Source organism: Neophocaena asiaeorientalis, unplaced genomic scaffold (assembly GCF_003031525.2).
Source record: "Neophocaena asiaeorientalis asiaeorientalis breed wild unplaced genomic scaffold, Neophocaena_asiaeorientalis_V1.1 scaffold14, whole genome shotgun sequence".
Taxonomy (NCBI): domain Eukaryota; kingdom Metazoa; phylum Chordata; class Mammalia; order Artiodactyla; family Phocoenidae; genus Neophocaena; species Neophocaena asiaeorientalis.
The window spans coordinates 1,148,887-1,174,319 of NW_020175192.1; the positions used below are offsets into that span (position 1 = coordinate 1,148,887).

At 41.9% G+C, this 25,433-nt stretch overlaps 1 protein-coding gene across 4 annotated transcripts in view; it reads right to left on the minus strand.

Annotated features, from left to right (window-relative positions):
* CSGALNACT1 (chondroitin sulfate N-acetylgalactosaminyltransferase 1) overlaps window positions 1-25,433 on the minus strand; it is a 255,249-nt gene that overhangs the window by 201,917 nt on the left and 27,899 nt on the right. For 2 of the 4 annotated variants that reach the window (XM_024765172.1, XM_024765176.1), the window contains exon 2: window positions 4,273-4,320. The exons of 1 other annotated variant lie outside the window; for it this stretch is intronic. The gene's annotated coding sequence lies outside the window, so the exon portion shown is untranslated. Of the gene's footprint in view, window positions 1-4,272; window positions 4,321-9,865; window positions 9,955-25,433 lie in introns of all 4 variants that reach the window. One more of the 4 variants, XM_024765174.1, reaches the window with a different exon arrangement.

The following is a 25,433-nucleotide window of genomic DNA, read 5'->3' on the forward strand; positions in this document are numbered from 1 at the left end:
TAACACTTCTGACAAAAAAAGTTTCCCACTCCCCCCAGACCCAGAAAGGCTGCTTTTCTTAATTAGGCCACAGACAACACGCAACTGCTTTGACCCCCTCCCTTTGCCGTGAACAGATGGCAAAATATTACAGTGTCCTGGATTTACAGGGATATATCCATTTGCATTATCTAGAAGTGATCTTTGGAACACTCAATTTTAAAAGAATAGTTCTTGAAACAACAAGGTCCTACTGTAGAGCCCAGGGAACTATATTCAATAGCCTGTGATAAACCACGATGGAAAAGAATATGAAAAAGAATGTATATATGTGTATACCTGACTCACTGTGCTGTACAGCAGAAATGAATACAACTTTGTAAAACAACTACACTTCAATAAAATTAATTTTTAAAAAAAGAACAGTTTTTGAAAACTGATATAACGAAAAGATGAGATGAAGGGGGATTAAAAGGTGAGAGTTTATAAAATTAGTTGCAACTTAGCATCATTTCAGTCTAATGAAATGCCTGAAAGCTTTAAGCTTTATTTTGTAATCTATAGGATATTCTCATACAATGAAAACAACTAAATGTACCAAGATTATTTTAAAAGTCTGCTTGTTTCCTTGTAAGAATCTTGAAGCTACTACATGTGAAAAACCCACGCACGACCAGCTGACTGCAGTGCCAGCAGTAACAGCATCACATCTTTATGCCTCTCCGGGTGCACTATAGGCAGTACTTTAGATCACCGTCATGGTAATTATCATTCCCATCGGAGGAAGTCACCCAGACAAGTGGCAAAGACAGCCAGTGAGGGAATCCGTCCCATAAACCGAGCACCCAACCCTGAACCCAGTACTTTTATTATCTACCACCTCACTAAGGTCAAGTTTTCTGAGGAAGAAAATTAATCTCCTTAAGAAAGGCAGTATTGCATGGTGGTTAAAAGTATGGGCTTTGGAGGCAACAAACCTAAGTCCCAGGCCTTGCTCTGCCATATTCCAGCTGTGTGACTTTGGACCAGTAACCCATCTTCTCTGGGCTCGGTTTCACCATCTGTACAATGGACCTATGAGAGCCATTGTCATTATACACCAGTTTCTGGTCCCCCCCTCCACCGGCTCAACCTTCCCAGTGCACAGAAGGCTCGCCTCCTGGCCACCTGCAGCTGGATGGCGCTACATGACCAGTTCTGACCAATGAAATGTGAGCAGATATAGGCTCGTGCGGTCCAGGTGTGGAGAGTGAAGAGCCCATGCACCCACGATGCCAAAGCCCCTCTGGTACCCAACCCTGGGCTGAGATGGCAGAGGCGTGTTGAGACCACGGAGTAATCTCACGTGGGGTTGTGACCGCAGCCCGACCCAACAGATCCTGGCTCAAGCATTCCTCGGGCCTCTTCTTGTGATGATCAAACGAAATGACAGAGGAAGTTCTTAACACAATGCCTTGTACAGTCACCAACCAATAAAAGCTGGCCCCCATCGATGTGACTGTACAGGGGCGAAACGTGAGAACTAGTATTCAATCTCAAGACACCTAATTTATAGTCCACTTATTCCCTCTACTAATGTTTACTGAGTCTCTACCATGTACCAGGCACTCTTCTGGGAGCTGAATATACCCCCCAAGAAATAAGCACATCGGGGTTTTTTGGGGGGTTTTTTTGCAGTACGCGGGCCTCTCACCACTGTGGTCTCTCCCGTTGCAGAGCACAGGCTCCAGACGCGCAGACTCAGCGGCCATGGCTCACGGGCCCAGCTGCTCCGCGGCATGTGGGATCTTCCCGGACTGGGACACGAACCCGCGTCCCCTGCATCGGCAGGCGGACTCTCAACCACTGCGCCACCAGGGAAGCCCCAATAAGCATATCTTTAAAAATCATCTAGAAACCCCTTTCTGAGGGAGTTTAGGTGCAACTTTTCATGAATATATACAGATATGTCCTAGTGACTTGGCAAAGAATGAAGCCCTGCCCTGGCAAAGCTCTGAGGTATTAGACCCAACAGGTCTCTTCCTAGAGAGACCACCTAGGAAGCTTCAAGGCCTCAACTCCCCCCAACGCCGCTGCCCCGCACGGAACTCACTGAGCCACACTGCCTGCTGAAGAGGACCTGATGGGAATGACTGAGGGTCCACAAGGATACAGCTCTGATTTCCTTCAAGGATATTCTAAGGAACAAACAGCTTGTTACATTAGCATCTCAGAGTGTATCCTACTGCACTTGCCAGGTATCAGCTCATTTTATGAAATATGTGAGCTGGATAGATAGATCCAGATAAATCTCCCAATACTTTAATCTTGTTTTCTCCTTGATTCTCAAAACTATACTTTTCTTTTTTTTTTTTGCCGTATGTGGGCCTCTCACTGTTGTGGCCTCTCCCGTTGCGGAGCACAGGCTCCGGATGCACAGGCTCAGTGGTCATGGCTCACGGGCCCAGCCGCTCCGCGGCATGTGGGATCTTCCCGGACTGGGGCACGAACCTGTGTCCCCTGCATCGGCAGGCGGACTCTCAACCACTGCGCCACCAGGGAAGCCCAAAACTATACTTTTCTTGAGTGGGAAATTCTCCAAAGACTCCCTGGAGTTCAGATGCTAGAATATTCCCGACTAAACATCCAACTGCTGCTGGACACGTTCTCAAAGTAAGAGCTTTGAGCTCCTGATACAGCCATGTTTTCATTTACTTAGAGAAAATGATTATATCTGATATACTTGCACTCAAAACTCAAAATTGGTCCCCCATGGCATCAACAAACAGCACTATTAACTGCAGGCAGACTCCTGTAGAATTTAACAGTGAGGCACTACTGCATTTCTCAGTAGTGATCAGTCACACTCAAATCTAATTTAAATTTCCAACAATTTTGCTTTAGAAGTTTTTGCATGAAATTTGGTCTTTGCCTGACTTGCCTGCTGTAAGTTCTATTAACCAAACTCGGCAGGGCTTTCCACTACTCTTGAATAATGCTACATTTGGAGGAAAAAAAAGATTATGAAACATCTAGCAAACACCTTCAATATTTCAGACAGTAAACTTAGGAGCTTAAGACTTAAAGGTTGGTTGTTTTTCCTTTCACATTATCCAAAAGGCTGGATTCAATGCCTGAACAATCATATTTTCCAAGACACAGGAGACAAACCCTAAATTTGGTCCCAGCCGTGAGACTCAGGCTGCTCAAACCATGAAACCAGGTCTTACTGGTCCTCTGTCCCTTTCTTCGGCAACAATGGAAACTTCTGGAACAGAGGCAGAACTTATGTTATTATTCTAACGCATCTGTCTTAAGTCTTTCTTTCCCTGGGGTTTCCAGGTCTCTCAGGACATGGAATTTGCTCATGTTACCAATAACAGCGACCTGTTGACCCCGTCTGTCTCCTACCAACCATCTCACATCCTCAAGTCTCCTCCCAAGACCTTGCAAAAGTCTTCAAGCTCCTTCAGGACATCCGCAGGGCTATTTCCTTGCCTGAGCTCCTAGACCCACACTCCTGTCCAATCCCCGGGGGCGTCTGAGCCTTCTCCAGTGATGTCATCCTTCAGTATCTGCAAGGGATTGGTTCTGGGACCCTCGTGGATACCAAAATCCAGGGATGCTCAAGTCCCTTATGTAAAATGATGTAGTATTTGCATATAACCTATACACATCCTCTCTTATACTTTAAATCATGTCCAGATTACTTCTAATACCTAATACAATGTAAACGCTATGTAAGTAGTTATAAATACAATGTAAATGCTATATAAATAGTTTCTGGCACACAGCAAATTCAAGTTTTGCTGTTTGGAACTTTCTGGGACTTTTTTTTCTCAAATAGTTTCGATCTGCAGTTGGTTGATCCCTCAGATGCAGAACCCATGGGTATGGAAGGTCGACTGTAGATGGAAGTTAATTGGATCACATCAGGTTAACAAAATGCATTACTCTAGTTAAGAAGAAGTATATGAAATAGCACTGCTGGCAGGGTTTGGAGCATGGGGCAGACCTTGGGAGTCTGCTTGGAGCCCTGCAGACATGTCTGTGTGGACAGCTGCTGACCCCATCAGCCCTGCTTCAGGACACAGGTCATAAAAAAAAGGTTCCTACAAGCAGACATGAGCCTTCAAAAAGAAGTACTTTACAAAAAATTTCACAACACTCAAGGCACTTTTTAAAATGTATAAAAACATTTTGAAAGGTAGGGAGAAAACGAAGAAAGAAACAAAACCTGTAGTCATTTACTCATATACTCAACTAAGATTACCTTAAATGCATTAAACAAACAAGCAAAAGCCTTCCGCCTACCTGTCTGTGTGCCGGTGGTTTGCTACAGATGCCCTCGGCAAACTTTATCTGTAAAGAGCAAGAGAGTAAATATTTTTGGCTTTGTGGGCCACAAAAGGTCTCTGTCAAATATTCTTCTTTGATTTTACAAGCTTTTTTTTTTTTTTTTGCCATGCCATGCGGCATGCAGGATCTTAGCTCCCCAACCAGGGATTGAACCCGCGCCCCCTGCAGTGGAAGTGCAGAGTCTTAACCACTGGACCACGAGGGAGGCCCCTGATTTTACAAGCTTTTAAAAGTGTAAAAACCATGCCAGCTTGAGAGCCATGGGTGGGCAGCCTTTGGCCACCTTTAGCCATTTTCAGGCTGTAGTCACACAGTTCTGCCTTACACCATCTTTGGTGCTCAAACAGAGACGCATGATAACCATCTCTGAGATGATAAAGTTGTAGATTAAGCAAAGTACAGAAAAATGAGAAGCTTATGTTTAAAAGGAAAGTGCCTTTCTAGATAGGCACTAAAAGAGCTCAGTTCTGCCTAAATCATTTTTATTAGTTCTACATAATTCCAATTATGTTTGTGTTTCCTTTTGCTTTTCATTTTGTCTGTTTTTGCTCTAGGGTAGAAGTGGGGAGGTCAAGGGAGATAGAGGATAAAGAATTTGGCAAAATGATTCTTTGACTTTTTTTTTTAATTAAAAGGTTAAAATAAGTAAATTCTGGAAAATAATTGTAAGAAGGAGAAATACAACCTCTCAAATAATAAAACATATTATAAATCTACAGTAATTAAAAGCATAATTTTAGACTAAAAATAGAGTGGCCATATGATCCTATAATTCCACTCCTGGGCATATATCCAGACAAAACTATAATTCAAATAAATACATGCACCCCTATGCTCACAGCAACACTATTCACAATAGCCAAGACATGGAAGCAACCTAAATGTCCGTTGACAGAGGAATGGATAAAGAAGATGTGGTACATATATATAATGGAATACTACTCAGCCATAAAAAAAGAATGAAATAATGCCATTTGCAGCAACGTGGATGCAACTAGAGATTATCATACTAAGGGAAATAAGTCAGAAAGAGAAAGACAAATATCATATGATATCACTTATATGTGGAATCTAAAATATGACACAAATGAACTTATCCACGAAACAGAAACAGACTCACTGACAAAGAGAACAGACTTGTGGTTGCCAAGGGGGAGGGTGGTGGGAGAGGGATGGAGTGGGAATTTGGGATTAGCAGATGCAAACTATTACACAGAGAATGGATAAACAACAAGGTCCTACTGTATAGCACAGGGAACTATATTCAATATCCTGTGATAAACCATAATGGAAAAGAATATGAAAAAGAATGTACATATATGTATAACTGAGTCACTATGTTATACAGCAGAAATTAATACAACTTTGCTATTCAAGTATACTTCAATAAAATAAATTTTTTAAGTATAATTTTTACTGTAAATAAGAAACAGATCAATAAAACAAAATGTCATAGAAACAGACTCTAAGAGATACAAAACATGAATACATGATTTAGTGCTGAAAAAATCTGTGGTGACACAATGGCTTATTCAACAAAATAACTGCTGGGTCAACTGATTACCTATTGGAGGAAATCAAGTTAGAAATATATACTCCAAAATAAATTCCAAGTAAATCACAACGTTTAAAAATTCCATTAGAGGAGCTGTGAAAAAAACAGTTAAATGTATTATCTCCTTTCTGTATGGGGAAAGACTTTCTAAAACTAGGACAGAAATCACACGCACATAAAATATAAAATTGACTACTTAAACATTAAAATTAGTAAATTAAGGACTTCCCTGGTGGCGCAGTGGTTAAGAATCTGCCTGCCAATGCAGGGGACACAGGTTCGAGCCCTGGTCTGGGAAGATCCCACATGCGGCAGAGCAACTAAACCCGTGCACTGCAAATACTGAGCCTGTGAGCCACAACTACTGAAGCCCGCGGGCTGCAACAACAGAAGCCACCGCAGTGAGAAGCCCGTGAACCACAACAAAGAGTAGCCCCCGCTCGAAGCAACTAGAGAAAGCCCACGCGCAGCAACGAAGACCCAATGCAGCCAAAAATAAATAAAACTAGTAAATTAAATTAATAAATTTATTTTTACATAGTAAATTATATGTTCTACAATATATTATAAATTATATAGCAAGTTAACATTATAAATAAAAAATAATAAATTAAATGCATCTAAAACATCAAAAAACTAAAAGCCAACAACTAATTAGGAAAATATTTTCAACAAATATAATGGAGAAAGGGTCCATAGCCTTAATACATAAAGATCCCTTATGAACTGTTAGGAATATTCTAGACTTCAACAGTTTAAAAAGTATTTTTTTTAAAGAGTAGAAAAGTTTATATACAGATTTAAAATGTTTAACTTTGCTGATAATCAAAGAAATGCAAATTGAAACACCATTAGTTTTTGCTTCTCAAATTAGCCAGGTCAGCACACAATGTCTGATGGGGGTAATGAGTCCAGGCTCCCACCCACTGCTGGCTGGATGGAAATTCACACTGGGAAATAATTTTGGTTTTTTTTACTGTTCGATTTTTTTTATTGAGGAGTAGTTGATTTACAATGTTGTGTTAATTTCTGCTGTACAGCAAAGTGATTTAGTTATATATACAATCTCTTTTTTAATATTCTTTTCCATTATGGTTTATCACAGGACACAGGGAATATAGTTCCCTGTGCTATACTGTACAGTAAGACCTTGTTGTTTATCCATCCCATATAAAATAGCTTATATCTGCTAACTCTGGGAAATAATTTGGCAAGCATTATACATCAAGTACCTTTAAAATGATCATATTTTTTGTCCTATTAATTTCACTTCGAAAAAACTCAATCTAAACAGAGCAGTCATAAATCTGGACAAAGCAGATGCACTAAAGTGTACATGGGAGCATTATTCATAAAATTAGGAACAATTTAAATGCCTACCACTGGGGAATGGTTAATAAGTGATGACATATACATACTATGAAATATTATCTTGCCATTAAAATAGTGCTCATGAAGCTTTTAATGATGGAGAATTTATTATGATCTACTTTAAGTGAGAAAGGAGAATAAAAAATTGTGCATGTGTTGTGATCTCAGGTCTGATAAAACACACACACACACACACACACAAGGACTGGAACAAAATCCTGAAGTGGCCAAAAGAAAGTGAGAAAGTGAGATTATAGGTGGTTAATATTTTATTCTTTATATATCACTGCATTTTCTACATTTTCCCCAATTAATATATGTTAACTTCCTACTCACAAAATATACACTTTAAAGACTTTCCTCAACCCCTCAAGAAAAGATAGTAAGAAAGGCAATATTGATACTTACCAAGCCAAAACGTATTGGAAACCAGAATTACAAAACTAAAAAGTACCTCAGGCATCTAATCTAAAACTTCCACTGTAGGTTAAAACTCATTATAAGAATCTTATGGAACTGAGACATACCCTAAATTTATCAAGGTCTTACCCTAGCCTGCACTCAGCCCAATATTAATAATATTCCCATGGAAACATCAGCAGAATGCTCTGTTTAGGCAAGACACGGGTCTAAGAGTTAAAAAGCCAGCACCGATAAAATGAAAGAATCCGCGTAAAAATCCTTTAAGCATCAAAGTTTAATTCATTAAAAGGAAAATAATCAGTAACCTTGATTTTGATATTACTGATATTAGATGGTCAGGGCAACACGTGGTATTACTTTAGGCCTGCCCTCACAGTGCGAGAGGCTGGGAAACGGGATTCACCAGGTACTTGATTCTAACACAGTGAACAAGGGAAACGATGTACTGAGATTATTAATGAATCAAATAGGGAGCATGATGCAATAGTATTAATATACAAACTAAAACATCCTCTAATTAGGACACGGAGGCGCTAATCCAAAGGAAGATAACAAAAATTGTAGACAGCATTCAAGTACCAAATTCATTTGGACAGAAAGGATGTACCGTGGTGGAAACAATGCAGGTTTTGGAGTCACACAGACAGGGCTGGAATCTCAGAGCATCCGCTGACAAGCTGTGTGCTCCTTGGCAAGATTCTTAACCTCTCAGAGCATCAGTTTCCTTGACCGTCAAGCACAGAGAGTAATGAACCTTGCAGGGTGGGTGTGAGGTTTGAGGTAATAGGTACCAGCCACCTGAATTGAAGCCCAGGTGCCCAGCCATGAATGGAACCCACTACCTACTCCATTAGGAAAGACCAGGGGCCACAGAGGCCACCCGTACCCGATGCTGGGGGTACTGCTTTCCGTTTTCTGGCCAACTTGTGGGCCCCAGGGAAAAGCCTTGCTTGGCGCTGGCAAGGGGGCAGGGGCGGGTAGGAAGGGAATGAGGGGCAGGCCCTGAGTGATTACACCGAGTCCAGGCGCTGACAGGCCCTGCTCCACCACAGCCCAACCCAGACTCCAGACAGCCTGGGACAGAACTGGGGCAAAAGGGACAGGAAAACAGCCAAAATAATCCCCAGGGAAGGAGCAAAATATAGTAAGCCTTATAATTAAAAGAAAAATAATAAGAAATAAATCAAGAATGAAAAAATCGACAAATCTCAATAAGCCTACTGAATACTTTAAAAGAGATGTTGATCACAAAGGAAGAAGAAAATTTCGCAGTGATGGGAAGAATTAATGAAGCCAAAAATCAATAGGAAGACAGAGAAAAATCCTGGAAATACAATAATGTGTAAAATAAGAATGCTGCCTGGTGTGCTTGAGGATCCTAAGGGAATTAGACATTGACCTTGCTAGGGGGCAGGGATGGGGAGGGAGAAGGAGAGAGAGAGAGCGAGACAGAGAGTGAGCGAGCTCCATTCATCACCACAAGCTGATGAAAGACCCTGAGTGCTACTGTTGATCACTGAAAAGTTGAAGGGCAATTCTGACAACCTGTCAATGAATTAAGGCCTCAGTTTTCAGAGAAGTAATAAAGATAATTAGAGGAGATACTGAAAACCATTAGCAACATTAAAATTACGGGTTGTGGGGCTTCCCTGGTGGCGCAGTGGTTGAGAGTCCGCCGACCGATGCAGGGCACACGGGTTCGTGCCCCGGTCTGGGAAGATCCCACATGCCGCCGAGCGGCTGGGCCCATGAGCCATGGCCGCTGGGCCTGCGCGTCCGGAGCCTGTGCTCCGCAACGGGAGAGGCCACAACAGTGAGAGGCCCGCGTACCGCAAAAAAAAAAAAAAATTACGGATTGTTGGACTAGGAGTAATAATGAGCCCCTATTTAGAAAAAACTTATTGTTTCAGACAAATGTGACAGCTCCTTACCTCAGTGTAGGCACTTCTCTTTTTAGATGGCAGGAGAGCACAGTGGATAAGGAAGCACCATATTCAGTGTGAAAAAGACCTGAGCATGAACCTCAGTTCTGTCCCCTTCTTAGTTTACACGTTAGTTTTTTTTTTTTTTTTTTTTTTTACACGTTAGTTCATCTCTCCAAGCTTCAATATTTCATCTATCTCATTGGTGTTGGTGACAATTAACAATTAATTGACAAAAAGACTAGCACGTAGGAAGAGCCACATAAATGGTACCTACTGTGAAGTTTAACAGCATCTCTTGTGTTGAGCTGGATCCTCAAGAGGGGGGAAAAGACACGTTCCTCAAGTCAAGATCTTGTCGAGTCACTAAGAAGGGACGACAGCCATGCTGATGATGCTGATGATAACACATCTGGTGTCCAACTCCTCGGGGAACACGTGTATTGTCCCCTTGGCCCCCCACAACAGGCAAGCATGGAGGGCTGTGATTCAGCCCACCACAAGTACATGGAGACCCCACTTGTCCATGGGCCAGTAAATCAGAGCAAACTTTCTGTGGCCCCGTGCGTGCCCCATAGGGGGCCTGAAAAACTACAGCAACCACGCGTGGGCATCACAGGCTGCCCTGAAGGTCATTTCCTGGATCTGCAACAGCAAGCGCATCCCTACCAGGTGGGGAGCGGTCAGCCGAAAGCCCACTGGGTACCACCTTGACAAGCTACGCCGTTCAACACTCTTCCCATCCAGCAGGTATTTCCTGAGCGATACCAGGGACTAGAAATGGCCACGCATTTACAAGCCTCTTGGGACATAACGTTATCATGTTTCTCCTCAGCTCACCTGAATATTCGAAAAGAACCTAGTGACCTGATTATCTGCTAAATGGATTAAAAATGTGTATTTCAGTGCTGATCATAATGCTTACCACAGACTAGTGTTATGTCCCAGGAGGGCAGTTATATTATGTACTCTGTGAAATTCAACGGCCGAATTATTTACAAAATGTAAAATAGATAAGAGGATTGCAAATATTTTGGATTGCTCAAAAATTACTAAGCGAAGGCCATACTTTTTGCCTACATCCTAAATAAAAGCTATACAGTCAGAACGGCTGACAGCAAGGGTTTGTATAATGAGATGTGTGAGGGACAGAAAGAGGCTCTCTATGTGCCAACCTCAGAAATGAAGGCACCTGGCAGAGCTGGGAAGCCGGGCGCTCCAAGGAGCCTTCAGAGGCCAGCACCACGCAAACTAGAACATGACGTACACTGTTGGAAACAATAAGGTATCTTGAACAAAGTATCTTGAAAAATGATGTGAATTTTCACAGCAGCAACCACATAACAACTGCTTTGTTTCAGTATCTCAAGAATAATTCAGGAATCAGTGAATATAATGAGTTTGTTTCAGGCTGTATGTCCCTCACCATACCACTATATCACTCCTTCAACATCTCAGAACAATTCTCTTCCCAAAAACCTGTTCCAAAAAATCCAGCAAACTTAATGAAATTTCCAAATACACATGGGTATTTTTATTACATATTCATGAACAAAACTGTATTTTTTAAACTTATATTTAATTGAAGTATAGTTGATTTACAATGTTTGTTAGTTTCAGGTGTACAGCAAAGTGATTCCATTATACATATACATATATTCTTTTTCAGACTCTTTTCCCATATAGGTTATTACAGAATATTGAGTAGAGTTCCCTGTGCTATACAGTAGGTCCTTGTTGTTTATCTATCTTATATATAGTAGTGTGCAGTTAATCCCAGCCTCCTAATCTACACTCCCCACCTTTTCCCCTTTGGTAACCATAAATTTATTTTCTATGTCTGAGAGTCTGTTTCTGTTTTGCAAATAAGTTTGTGTCATTTTTTAAAGATTCTACATGTAAGTCATATCATATGATATTTGTCTCTCTCTCTCTCTGACTTAATATGATAATCTCTAGAATTTCAATTAACAAATTGAATGCAATATATTGAGTAATGATCAAATAAACTTTAGAGCAGTAATTTTTATAGAACAGTCTGGCCTAATCTCTCTTTGAAAAAGCCACTGATAGAAATCATTTTCCTAGAATGATACAAAGATTTTCCTCCATAACAGACATCTCTGACTCTTATCATGAACAGACAGTTTTGCCAAACCATTCTGAACTCCAGACACTGAGACAGTGCAAAGAACTCCAAGCTCTCTGTGACGGGGGATGTCATCACCCAGATAAGGTCTCCACCCACTTCGAACTGTGCACGAGCTGATCCCGTGCCTTGCAGCCCCTCCCTCACGCTGCCTTTAAAACCCCTTTCTTGAAAGCCATTGGGGAGTTCGGGTCTTCTGAGCATGAGCTGCCCGTTCTCCTTGCTTGGTGCCCTGAAATAAACACTGTACTTTCTTCACCACAACCCGGTGTCAGTAGATTGGCTTTACTGTGTGCCGGCAAGCGGACCCAAGTTTGGCTTGGTAACATTATGAAATTTTTCTGATGGAAACAATAAGGTATCTTGAATAAAGTATCTTGAAAAATGATGTGAATTTTCACAGCAGCAACCACATAACAAGCAGTATGGCTGCCTCCCAGGGACTGCAAACAAATCTGACTTCTCAAACCTCATGACTACGTGGAGGAAACAACCTCTGCTAAAAATCTGTCGTCAAGATCTAGCTCTCACATAGAACCTGCAGTGCAAATTCACAGTGCCTGGTGGCCCGGCAAACCTCAAGACAAAATTGTATTTTAGGGTGCTCCCAGGTTGGTGGGATCACCAAGAAATCTGATAGCAGCAAACAAATTCTCTGGAGGAACCCACCTTCAATCAAGACCTCAAAGAAGCCCCACATATAAGTTTTCAAAAAGACTGAATTCACACTTGAAAATCACAGATATACAGGAGGAAGAACCAGTGGAAACCACACATACAAAAAGATCAGCAAAGATTTCAAATATTAGAATTATCAAACACAAAACATAACACAATTATGTTTAAAGAAATAAAAGTAGCAACTGATAAGATGAATATGAAACAAGAAACTTAAAAAATAAGCAGGTTTTTTAAACTAAATAGAGCTTCTGGAAATAAAAGCATGTAAGATAAGTGACATTTAAAATGCAACAGATATATTTATTAGCAGACTAGACACCAATGAAGATACATCTTGAAGACAGAACTAAAGAAATTATTGAGAATGAAGCAGAGAAAGACAGATGGAAAACTGAAGGAGATATTAAAAGACATGAGGATGTTGAAGTTGTCTAACGAATCTAATCAGATTCCCATGAGAAAAGAGACTGGATCAGAGGCAGCAAATGAAGAGAATGGCCTAGAATTGATGAAAGACACCAATCCAAAGATTCAGAAGATCTAACAAATCCCAAACAAATTCATCGAAAGACCTCCTGACATATCACAGAGACACTAGAGAACACCAGAGACAAAAGGTCTTAAAAGCAGCCAGAATGAAAAGACAGATTACAGTTGTCTCTCAGTATCCAAGGAGGACTGGTTCCAGAACCACCCTGCAAATACCAAAATCCACGGATGCTCAAGTCCCTTATGTAAAATGGTGTAGTATTTGCATATAACCTATGCACATACTCCCGTATACTTTAAATCATTCCTAGATTACTTATAATACCTAATACAATGTAAAGGCTATGTAAATAGCTGTAAATACGATGTAGATACTATATAAATAGTTGCTGGCTTGTGACAAATTCAAGTTTTGCTTTTCAGAACTTTCTGGATTGTTTTTCAAATATTTTCAATCCAAAGTTGGTTGAATCCTCAGATGTGGAATCCATAGATACGAAGGGCCAACTGTACCTTCAAAGGAACAACAACTAGCTGATTTCTCAAGAGCTACAATGCAAGTCAAAAATCAGTAGAATAATAATTTTAGTGTAATGACAGAAAATCAATGTCAGTCTAGCACCAGTACAGGTTGAGGAAGCAACTGAAGAACTAGAGCAAAAGAAATGTATCATGGAAAGAGTATTCTAGACAGAGGGGACAGAAAGTACAAAGTACAAAGGTCTGGAGATGGGCACATGATTGGAATGTTTGGAAAAAAGGCCAGTGTGATGGGGGCAGAGTAATTGAACAGGGCTGCCAGGAGATGAGGACAAAGGGGACACTGGGGGCACATTATATGGACCTATAAAGCTAATTTGAAGGATCTGAGCTTCTCCACTGGGAAAGTCAGTGGAGGGTCCAATTGACCACACTGGCTGAGCCCCACATTGTTGAGTATCCAGACATCGATCAGACAGCTTGATGCACAGAAGACTCAGACATCCAATGTGTGGTCCAAACAGCTGATTTTTAAGGCTCCTCTCAACCCTGAAATCTTATTCAGGCAGAACAATGATAGAGAAATTATGGTTTATTATTCAACCAATCATACTTTATTAAGATATATTTCAAGATGGGAACCACCAAGAAAAGTCAAGAGGAATTCCAAAATCCAAGCAAATTATCTGTGCAACCAGATTTTCAGCAGCCGTGGTATTTAGCAAGCTTCAGCTCCTTCAAGGGAATTTTGAGGCTAAAAAGTAACACAGAGCGTTCACCTTCCAATCTGTAAACCTTGTGTTGAACAGGTCGGTGGGATGTAATAGTCAAAATCCAGTATCTGATGGCTAATTACATTTGTTGAAGTTGTGAATAACTAGCTTCATCTAAATGATGGAATCACTGATTCAGTTCTCACTGAGAAGGTAAAGCTTTTTCCAACTTGCATGTCTTTGTCTTAGGATGGTTTTGGCATTTTAATGCCCAGTGTACCTTTGGGGGACATATATATTCTGGGCAAGTTTATCAAGGCATCTCCCAGAAGAAGAGGGTGCAATGGTATTTCTTAAATTCATACTAAAAAGCAGAACTCTGTAACCCAAGCCCACTGTGTCCGTGTCTTCCATGATTTCCCATCTCTTTCTTTGACCCAATTATGTCATCATCCTTCAGGATGATGTCCTCCATACTCTCTGCATCAACCCCAAATGTGAATTCTCATCATCAATTCAAACCCTCCCACAAAGCCGACCACAAGTAATTGTGTGTTTCCAACAAAACTGAAGCCTCCTTGGGAGCAATTAGTCATATGAATCCCCCAGAACTTGTATCTCTGTACTGCTTCCAAAAGTGTTTATCTCTGTACTTCTTCCAAAAGGGTTTAAATTGAATCTGCCCAGAACCTATAAATTACCATGAAAGTGTTTTTCATCAGAATCAGATATCATCTTAAATTTTCATTTTCTTTTTTGCATAATAAGAGTATAGCACACATACCCTGTTAATTTCTACCTAGATTGTTACCTAAAGACTGGCTGATCATAAGTTTTGCTTAATATGTTACCTAGAACATTGTCTGCCGAGACCCCGAGCATCAGGGCAACCTGCTGCATGTCCCGCCAGCCACAAAGTACCCACCTCTTCTCCTGCCTGAAGAGACAGCAGCAAATTATGACAAAATAATAATGGCTGACATGTAGTGACTGCTCATCATATGCTAGACTCTGTCCTAAGTGCTTTCTAGGGAGTAATTCATTTACTATTTTAACAACATAAAGTAAGTACTACTATTGTTCCTGGCTTATAGATGGAGAAACTGAGGCAAAGATATGTTAAGTAACTTGCCCAGCCTCACAGCTAGGATGTGGCCAGACCTTGATGTAAACCTGGTAAGTCTGTTGGGCTCTGCAGGTAACATTTGTAACCACAATTTCATGTACACATGTATAAAGGGCACAGTGCACTATCCCCTACATCCTGCCACAGATCAGAGGAAGGAGGGAAAAAAAGAAGGGAGGAAGGAAGGAAGGGAGGGAGGGAGGGAGGGAGGGAAAGATGAGAGGGTACAGCAGATTTCAGAGTGCAGTCTGGGGGTCAGACAGGCCTGAGTTACAGATCCGACTCTTTTAACCGTGTGACCTCCAGCCAATTACTCAATCTCCCTAAGCCTTAATTTCCTCATCTGTAAACTGGGGATAATTATACCTTCTATCACTGCTGATGAGCGGGAGAAGCAGTGTTCAGCCCCATAATCTTTCTGTAACATGGTGCTGCCACACCCTCCAGAAGATTATAATGTTTCAAAACTGTGGGGAAGAGCAAAGCTTTCTGCTGCCAGCTGGTTGGGAGGCAACTGTACTGCCACCCAGAATCCCCTGGTCCCATTACATCCAAAAAGCCTGGGTTCTGAGTGAACCAGTGAGCCATCACACAGATACACTTCCCATCAAAGAAAGGCCATCCTTTTCCTTGTGAACAGCTCCATTAGCTAAGGGAGTGTTCTCAGAACCCACTTGCACATCACCCCCTATGTCAAAGGTGATGGCATCATAGCTGAGAATTACCAGCACCTGTCCAGAACAACCCACTCCCTCCTACACACAGCAAAACACAAGGTTCTTAAATACAGCATGCATCCCCAAAGGTTCCTAGACAGACGTCCTGCTAGGGGGGCGGGGCCTTTCAACCCTCCCACCCTGGATCTGCAAGAGCTCCCCCAGCAAAGGCCCTGGAACTGGCATGGCTCCGGTCAGACCACATGAAGATGACTCACCACCGGGGAGTACCTTGAGCTATCATCACCCAGCACAGGTCCTTGGCGGGATGCTGCAGAGACCTTTTATGGATTCACTATGCAGCAGCCAGCAAAGTTGTTTATTAAATGAAGGTTAAAAATCAAAATGAAAAGCTATCTAGAATCTGAAGTATGCACCAAACCAATATTGTCTGTGTGAAGGTTCTGGTTTCATGGCTTATACTTCTTTTTGAGACTTTTCAAATGTTCTGTAATACAGTATTATTATTGCTATAGAGATTTTTTTTTAAAGCAACACAGATAATATGTAGCCTGGATTGGAAGAGAGATAAGGATCTTCATTCCTGATCTATTTCATGACTGTCTGTGTTACTCTCCCTGTAAAAATAATGGGACAGACACTTAGAATATTCTGTTATTATGGGAGGGTCCGCTCTTCCCTTTTCATGAGCACTAAAGGGCAGGTATATCTTGACTTCTAACAGAAGTGCTGATGGATCTACCACCGACACACACAGTTATGGGTATCCCGCCACAGCCTCAATAAATTTCATGTGTGAACAGCATCTTTTCTTATGAGACTTACTTTGACCTAAGAGTGCCCTTTCATCCTAGTATGTCAAGATTTGGGGAACAAGCCCATATTCCACCTCAGCCATTCCCCTTCTTAATGTTCACTCTTCTGGATTCAGAGGTTAGATATCTTTAGATTCTCCCAACCAGCACTAACTCCTTTCCCACCCATCATTTAAAGCTGTCCCTCTGCATATTCACCAGCTCCTGCTCTTTATTGAAATTCAGTAACTAAAACAACTGCAACATAAATTTATGTTCCCAATACCCTCACTGATTTTAAAAATCAAAGTTAAAATGCTAAGGTGATGTTTCGGTTAAAAAAAGGTTTGCGTCGTCCAACCTAGGGGCAGGACAGGAATAAAGACACAGATGTAGAGAATGGACTTGAGGACACGGGGAGGGGGGAAGGGTAAGCTGGGACAAAGTGAGAGAGTGGCATGGACATATATACACTACCAAGTGTAAAACAGATAGCTAGTGGGAAGCAGCCGCATAGCACAGGGAGGTCAGCTCGGTGCTTTGTGACCACCTAGAGGGGTGGGATAGGGAGGGTGGGAGGGAGGGAGATGCAAGAGGGAGGGGATATGGGGAATATATACATACATATAGCTGATTCACTTTGCTATAAAGCAGAAACTAACACACCATTGTAAAGCAATTATACTCCAATAAAGATGTTAAAAAAAAGAGAGAGAGAGAGAAAGAAGTTAAACTTAAATAAAGAAGAAACCAGAGAAAGGATTATGGGAGAAATGCAGCTATGTTAATGATTATTTTTGACATGGGTAAACTTTTTTGTTTGTTTTTGATTACTTATTTAAATGTTACATATAGAGAAGTGCATAAATTACAAACATATAACTTGGTATAATTTCACAAAGTGAACACACCCATGCAACCATCATGGAGACTAGAAACCAAACATTACCTGCATCCCTGTAACTCTATCTTGTGCCTTCTTCCAGTCCCCAAGGGCAGCAGTTATCTTGCTCTGACACTATAGTTTAGTTTGCCTATTTTGAAACTTTAAATGAAGTAACACAGTGTATGCTTTTCTTAAATTTCTGGATGCTTTGTTTAATGTTATGATTGCGAGACTTATACACTGCTGCTTGTAGCTGTAGTTCTAGTTTGTTCTTTTTTTTTTTTTCTTTTGCTGTAAATATACGACACATTTATTATCAAATAAAAAGGTCTGCATCATCCAATAAGTGTATGCCATCTAAATAGTTAACAACCATATTACCAGTAAACAGATTTCCTCCTTACAAGAAAGCCTCCTATTATTCTATTTCCTCTTTCCTGATAGGAAACCTTTAAGTCCTGAAGTGGAACACAGCAGCTGGCCGCAAGCACGGAAAATCAGTCTGCTAGGAGGATGCTGAGGCTGCGGCGATAAACACATCAGAACAAGAGAGTTGTTGGTTTCACTCCTTTGGTGACAGGGGCCAAGCTGGTAACACCCTCATCTGGCTCTGTCGCCGCCAACCGCTGTGAGCCATGAGGAGACACAGCCCATCTGCTGTGGCCTCAGCAGAGCTGTCCTGGTCCCCCAACGCAGGGGGCCCGCACTGTGCATCCAGCCGCTCTGAGCCTCCAGCTGCCCCCGGAGAGGAAACGCCTGTGCCTCAGCTCTCCCCCAACAGACACCCCCTGAAGGCAGAAACCCGGGCATCATCCGCTCACGCAGTCAAGCACATCTTTAAGGGCAAAAGGGAAAGAAAAAACTTTCTAGTGCTACACACGCCTGGAACAGGATGCAAAGCACAGCGTTCAGGCCCCGTCTGTGTATCTACCTTGTTTCTCATCAATGACGATCGCTCTGCTTCTGCGATGCCTTGAATCCCCACCCCGGCCCCCGTACAGTTGGGAAAACACTTCCCATCAACATATTTCAAGACAACCACAGTCCTGACGATGGATTTTTCCATCTTCCGTGCCTTAGGGTCAGGTCTGCACTTACTGTATGTTTTTCATCTCCTACCATGGTTGAAGGCTAACATACTACGAAAACACTATGTGTTCTTTGGGTGATTATCTTCCTTTTAAACCACTTCCCCAGCCCCAGAAAATCTAAAAGCCAAACATATTGAAAATCACTCACTGTAATGAAAGATTCCCAGAGCAAATCTTACATCTAAAACAACCAACGACAGAGCACCCCCAATCCGCCTTTCCTCCCAGGAAGAGGGGTCCCTCTAATGGGCCCCCTTCCAGACAGCGTGCATTCATGCTTTCGCGAGCTGGGAATAGACGGTCCTGGAGGCTGCAAAGAAGGCCTTATTCACATGCCAGGCATGCGTGGCCGGGATGGCAGTGCTTCCTTAAACCTCCATGGCTCAAAGCCTGGAGGAAGGTATAAAGAACGATTACTGACTGGGGGTGAGGGAGGGGAGTAGGGGACCGTGTACACATGTGTGAGACTTAAAGAGACGAGTGTATTACCTGAAACAACTTGGAGGAAATGTAATACTACGTTTCTCTGGGGCAAAAAGTGCCAATTCATCAAGAAGGAATATTAGGTATGAAGGCTGGTAAGAGCCAGGGAGATAATCCAGGCCCCCACCCTGCTTCGTCCAATTCTCTGTTGCTAATGTTTGATTGACCCTGAACCCACCTTTAGATCTGGGTGTGAGCAGACAGCTGGCAATGTTAAGGCAACAGACAATGTCACTTTCTATACAAGACTAAAGAAGACAGGCTCCTCGTAACAGAGACTTTTCCAATTCCCAGCAGAGGGACCCGACCCCCCCGGAGAGGGCAGTCCACGGCCGGACGCCCCCATCCCCAGGCCCTTGGGGTGCCCGTGCGGTGGCTCAGGCGAGGCCCTCAGAAACAGAAATTCTGCTCTCATTACCTCTTGGTATTGCTATACTCTCCCCAAATGTTCCTCAGCCTCATATTTTACACTGAAAACATTTTTCAAAGCTGTACATCGAGGAGTGGAATGAAGACGTTACTGGTTTTACAGGCTTGCTGAATAAAGAAATGGCATTTCTACTCAGCTTCAAGCTATCCTGATAGATAAATCTGGGACTTATAAAAATAAAAGAGAAACTTGTTTGCAAGAGTATTCCAGACTGAATTCTGTTATTGCGTTAGCCAAAAAAGTTCGTTTGGGTTTTTCCATAAGGTACTTGGCCAACACGATAAATACTGTGGTTCTTTCAGGCTTTTAACACAGTGTATAAAATAGTTACCAAATGTCTATTAATAGCCAGCTTGCCTCCTAAGATAATACACAGGAGCCAGAACTCAGAAGGAAGGACCAAGAAAAGGCAACTGTCTCAAAGGTCCTGAGGCTCCAAGTGGACTTTGGTGGAATAAATGCTCGTATTCACAGTCTGTGCTGAAATGTCTCCACACAGCGATGACTCACCAAGCCTCCTCCCGACGTGCAGCCCGGGGTGCCATGGGTCTCACCCCCCATCTCGCTGACGTGCAGCCTGGGGCAGAGCTGCAGTCCACCGAGGAGACTTCAATTGTGCCATCAGGACCAAGGTGGACAGTCGCCTCGGAAGACGTGATCCTGTGCCAATAACCTCCCAAAGGACGTGAATTTTCCCCAGAGTCAACACGTTGTGTAAGGGTGTGCGTTAGTTACACTGGGGATAACAGATAACTAAAAACATATTTTCCCGTCAAAGAGCACAGCTTCTATTCATTTCACCTTTAACATGGCAACGTCCAAGAGGCAACCCCTCCATCTCACCTCCCTGGATGAGGTCAAGGGCCCTCGTTCATCTAACTCCATCCCTGATGATGTGCCAGACTTCTTACCTCCATCTTTCTGGTCCAAGTTTCCTTTCTCTTTACAGTTCCCTCAGGACAGCTTTCACGTGGTTGGTCCATGTTTAGGTTATTTTAATTCCTTTTGGGGTCACTTCCTATTGTTTGTCTAGTTTAAATCCTGGCAACCTTAGAGATCATTCCCTACAGTGGTGTGAAACAGTAAGTAAAAGGAGGCAGTTCCATGTCCCCCTAAGACTCAAGGAATGAGGCAGACGTGCTGGACGCAGAGACCAGGACAACCCATCAGCGCCCCTCCCAGAGCCCCAGAGACCACGTTACCAGCCTTCCCCAGTCAGACCACACAGTGTTAGTGCTGCTGGGCAATCAGAAGCATCCAACCCACTGGCCCCACTTTACAACTAAGGGACGGAGGCCCAGAGAAATGCAGTCACTTGCCCCAAGTCCCACGAAGAAAACACCACCTCTTTTACTTCCTTCTGTTCTAGTGTTAGCTACTTCACCCAAGGCATTTACTAACGTCTTCTCCTCCAAAGAAAATTTCTATTCTACCTTAGTACTTAAAACGTGAAGTGATCTCTTATATGTGGAATCTAAAAAAGAATACAAATGAACTTATTTACAAGACAGAAACAGACTCACAGACATAGAAAAACTTACCGTTACCAAGGGGGAAACAGTAGAGAGGGATAAAATAGAAGTTGGGGATTAACACATACATGCCACAATATATTAAACAGATAAACAACAAGGACCTACTGTGTAGCACAGGGAACTATATTCAATATTGTAATAACCTATAATGGAAAAGAATCAGAAAAAATATATAAATATGTTTAACTGAATCATTTTGCTGTACACCTGAAATTAACACAATACTGTAAATTAACTATACTTCAATTTTTAAAAAATGTGATCTAAGTATCCCTTCACACAACAATGAGAGGAATAGGTCAGGACTCCCTATGAACAAGCAGGACCGAAGTTTGGACAGGTCGAGACCCTAAATCCAACACGACCACAAAACGACAGTCAGGAAACGGCGTCTGCGACTCAAAACCTAATGTCTCTCCCTCCAATGAGGAGAACGTCCAGAAAGCAGAGATCGTTTGCTGCTTCGTGAGAGAGAATGTGAAATCATAGGCTGTAAATCACTCTAAGTTATACCAAAGAGAATGGAATGTAAGATTATACCAGGCACATATTTTCATTATGAGTATTAAATATTGGTAAGAAATTCAAAACCTTGAAAAAGCATTTGAAAAAAGTATTAAACTCTATGAAGATCATGAAATTGCCTTCAACTAAATATTTTAAAAGGAAACATAATTAAAGTGCAGATTACCAACTCCTCTGAAGATAAGGATAGGACAGTTGAACAGAAGGAACTGTAAAAATTCAAATATGAGAAGAAGCTGGATTAAGAAAATAGAATCCTAAGCAGCACACACCGTATCCTGTAACTTTTCCAACGGGAAAGAGAAAACTGGCTCCGAAGTGTAAAACACAGTCATCTCCACAGGGAAAAACAGTTTTGACAAGTATTTTTTTTCTATATTTTATTCAAAAATGCAAAAAAGGAAAAGTAAAAATCATACATAATCTCATCATTCTTTTAAAAGTATATAAAGTAAGAAGTGACTATCTCCTCTCCCCAACTCCTCCAATCCCACCCTTGTCCCTGGAGCCACTTCAGGGATGCAGCTTGGGGCCAGATGCTCCTCAGCTTGTTTCTCTACACACAGAACCCTAGCTTCACACACACACACACACATACACACACACACGCGTGCATGTACACACAGCCCCAGCTCACACACACACACGTGTACACACAGCCCCAGCTCAGACACACACACACGTACACACAGCCCCAGCTCTGGTGCACACACACACACGTGTACACACAGCCCCAGCTCAGACACACACACACGTACACACAGCCCCAGCTCTGGTGCACACACACACACGTGTACACACAGCCCCAGCTCAGACACACACACACACACGTGTACACACAGCCCCAGCTCAGACGCACGCACACACAAACTTTACAAAAATAGGCAAACATTCCACACGAGTCTTCAATTCACTTTCTTTCTGAACATACTTCAGAATTTCAAAACTAAAAAAAAGTAAGTTGAATCTTTCTTTAAGTAAGACCAAAAAGAGGTAACTCATCACCTACTTGGTGAGTAAACTCAAATCCAAAGACTCCTAGCTATGTACTTCTAAACTGCAAATCTATTTTTTTCTTTTATTCCTTTTCCCAAGTTTATTGAGAGATAATTGACATATAACATTGTGTAAGTTTAAGTTGTACAACATGATAATTTGATATATGTATATATATATATATTGCAAAAGAATTACCACAATAATGTTACTTACTACATCCATCACCTCACAGCTCCTTTTCTTTGTGGTGAGAACTTTTTTTTTTTAACAAAATCTATTTTTAAATGAGAAAATTATATAAATCATGTATGGTTAGGAATATACACTTTCAAAACCTTTTGAAATACTATGAAAAATAGTTTATGAATTTCCAGTGATCATGATTTGAATTCCTCCCCAAAATGTTTTTAAAAACTGTTACAGATGATCACTTATTGACTCCGAAACTAATTCTGCATAAAGCAATAGACAGAAATAGCATTAATATCAGAACACTCACTGCACATAGTGGTGTCAATCATATCGATAACTGTCACACGGTTTCTGATAAAGCATGCTTCTTAGAGACTAGGCACATGGAATCCATTCAAAAGTATTTTAATAATTTGGTATACAGCTTTGAGAAAATAATTTTTTTGGCTGTACCACACAGCTTGTGGGATCTTAGTTCCCCGACCAGGGATTGAACCCACGCCCTCAGCAGTGAAAGTGCGGAGTCCTGACCACTGGAACGCCAGGGAATTCCCTTGAGAAAATAATTTAACCATGTAAAATTTACCTCCATTTTCACAATAGTAGTTGAGTAAACTTGCAAAGTCAAGCGCTAGTCCAATCCAGTAGCTGTGCAACCACAGAGGGAAAAAAACATGTTTCTGGAAGCAAACAACTTTCTCTTTGATTTTATGTCTGTTCACTTAATAAATTTCATTATGAGATGAAAGTCACTACCATAAATACGACAAATAGCAAAAGCACATGGTTCCTCTTCTACTTATCAAACCAAATGAAAACCGGAAACCTTTTCTTTCAAACCCCGTTTCTAATGTGGTCCCTTGGGAGGCTGAAAACAGAGCCTCCTACTCCAGCAGGAAGGGTCTCCCTGTGGTACCTGAATCCACCTGCCAGCTTCCTCTGCCAGCCTTCGCCTGCACATCCCTGCCCAGGAACCCACCATTCACCCGGTTCCTCCTCCCATCCCCTCTCAACTGTGTTACCTCCACCTGGAATCCTTTATTTCCCCATGTCTACGATCTCCCCCCTAACAAAAGTCATAATTCTGGGCCCATAATAATGCCCTTACTCCATGCAGGCACACCTGTCCCCAGATCCCACACAATCTCTCCCTGCTTTAAGTGCCAACAGTATGTCTTTTCCCTTCGGCATCATTTATGCACTTAGAATCCCACCTCACAGGCTATTTTTCAGCTGACCTATACAATCCCCTTCATTGCTTACTGAATTACCTTATAAACAGTAGAATCTCAATAAACATTTACTGAATTGAATCATCAGTTATAGAATAAACTGCTTCCTAAAAATCAATCTGTAGTCCCTGAATAAAAACCACACAATTTTAACAGCGTAAGGTTACTGCAACCAAGTTACAGGGACTTTTCACTTTAGTTTATTAGCTTTTTAAATTATTCATAACAAACTGTCATTAACTATATATGTGCATACATACATTATGATGCCTTCTAAGGCACATGAGTCTCCGCCCCATTCTATTCTCATGCCGTGTCTGGAGGGTCGGAAAAGACACTTATTTTATATACGGGAAACCAAGGATCAACCAACAGTATGTGGTATCAACTTGGAGACCAGACTGTCTATGCCTTAGAGAAGGCAAGAGAAGTAGAAAATAGAAAACTTTTTCTCCAGCAGCCTGTCATTTGCTTGCAGAGAAAAGACAGCACAGAGACAAGTGTCCTGTATGTGCTTAGAGTATTTCTACGGTTGCTTCTTAAAGAGATTCCACGTGGCTCCCGACAATGGTAGCTCTGGCCTCCTTGGTTAATGTCGGTTGCAAATGAGGGTCTCCCAAAGGCCAGTGTGAGAGCCGTGAACTACGAATGGAGTTGAAATGGTGACCAGGAAAAATAGAACCTGTGAAGGAGAAAGCCGGGGGAGACGCAGAGGCAGCCCTGTGCATGGGGTGTGATGGGAAAAGGGGAAACGGAACAGCAGGGGCTTAAAACCCGACCACGGTGGTGCGCAGAAGCCAGGCCAGAGCCCAGGGGTCCTGAGATCCACGCAGACGATGCTCGCTACTCACAGCTAGAAGGCTCTGGTTCTGCCCCTTCAGTCATCCATTCAGCCATCCCCAGATAAACTAGGTAGGTCACACGAGGAATTCATTTGCAATAATATCTCTTTTAAGTTTTTTTCCCTCTACTTATAGAAGTAATCCAGGTTTATGACAGAAAATATGGAAAGTTCTGAAAAGTAAAAGGAAATAATAACAATCATCTTATTATAACCCCATTTCCTTCAACATTTATTCAACAATCACAATATTTATTAAGATCCGCCATGTGCCAGACACATCAGAGAGCAAGATAGGAAAATATCCCTGCCCTCCTACAGCTTAAATCCTATCAGGAGAGAAAGACAATAAGCAGAAATGTGAAGAAGCAGGTTGTATAGGATGTTGGCAGGTGGTAAGCATGGAAAGGTCAAGAGCTGGACAAGGTGGGCCCAGAGTACACCAGGCGGCCGGCCGCCCAGGGTGAAAACGACGGCTACCACGTTGAGATCATCCTGCTTTACAGGCTTCCTTGCCCACTT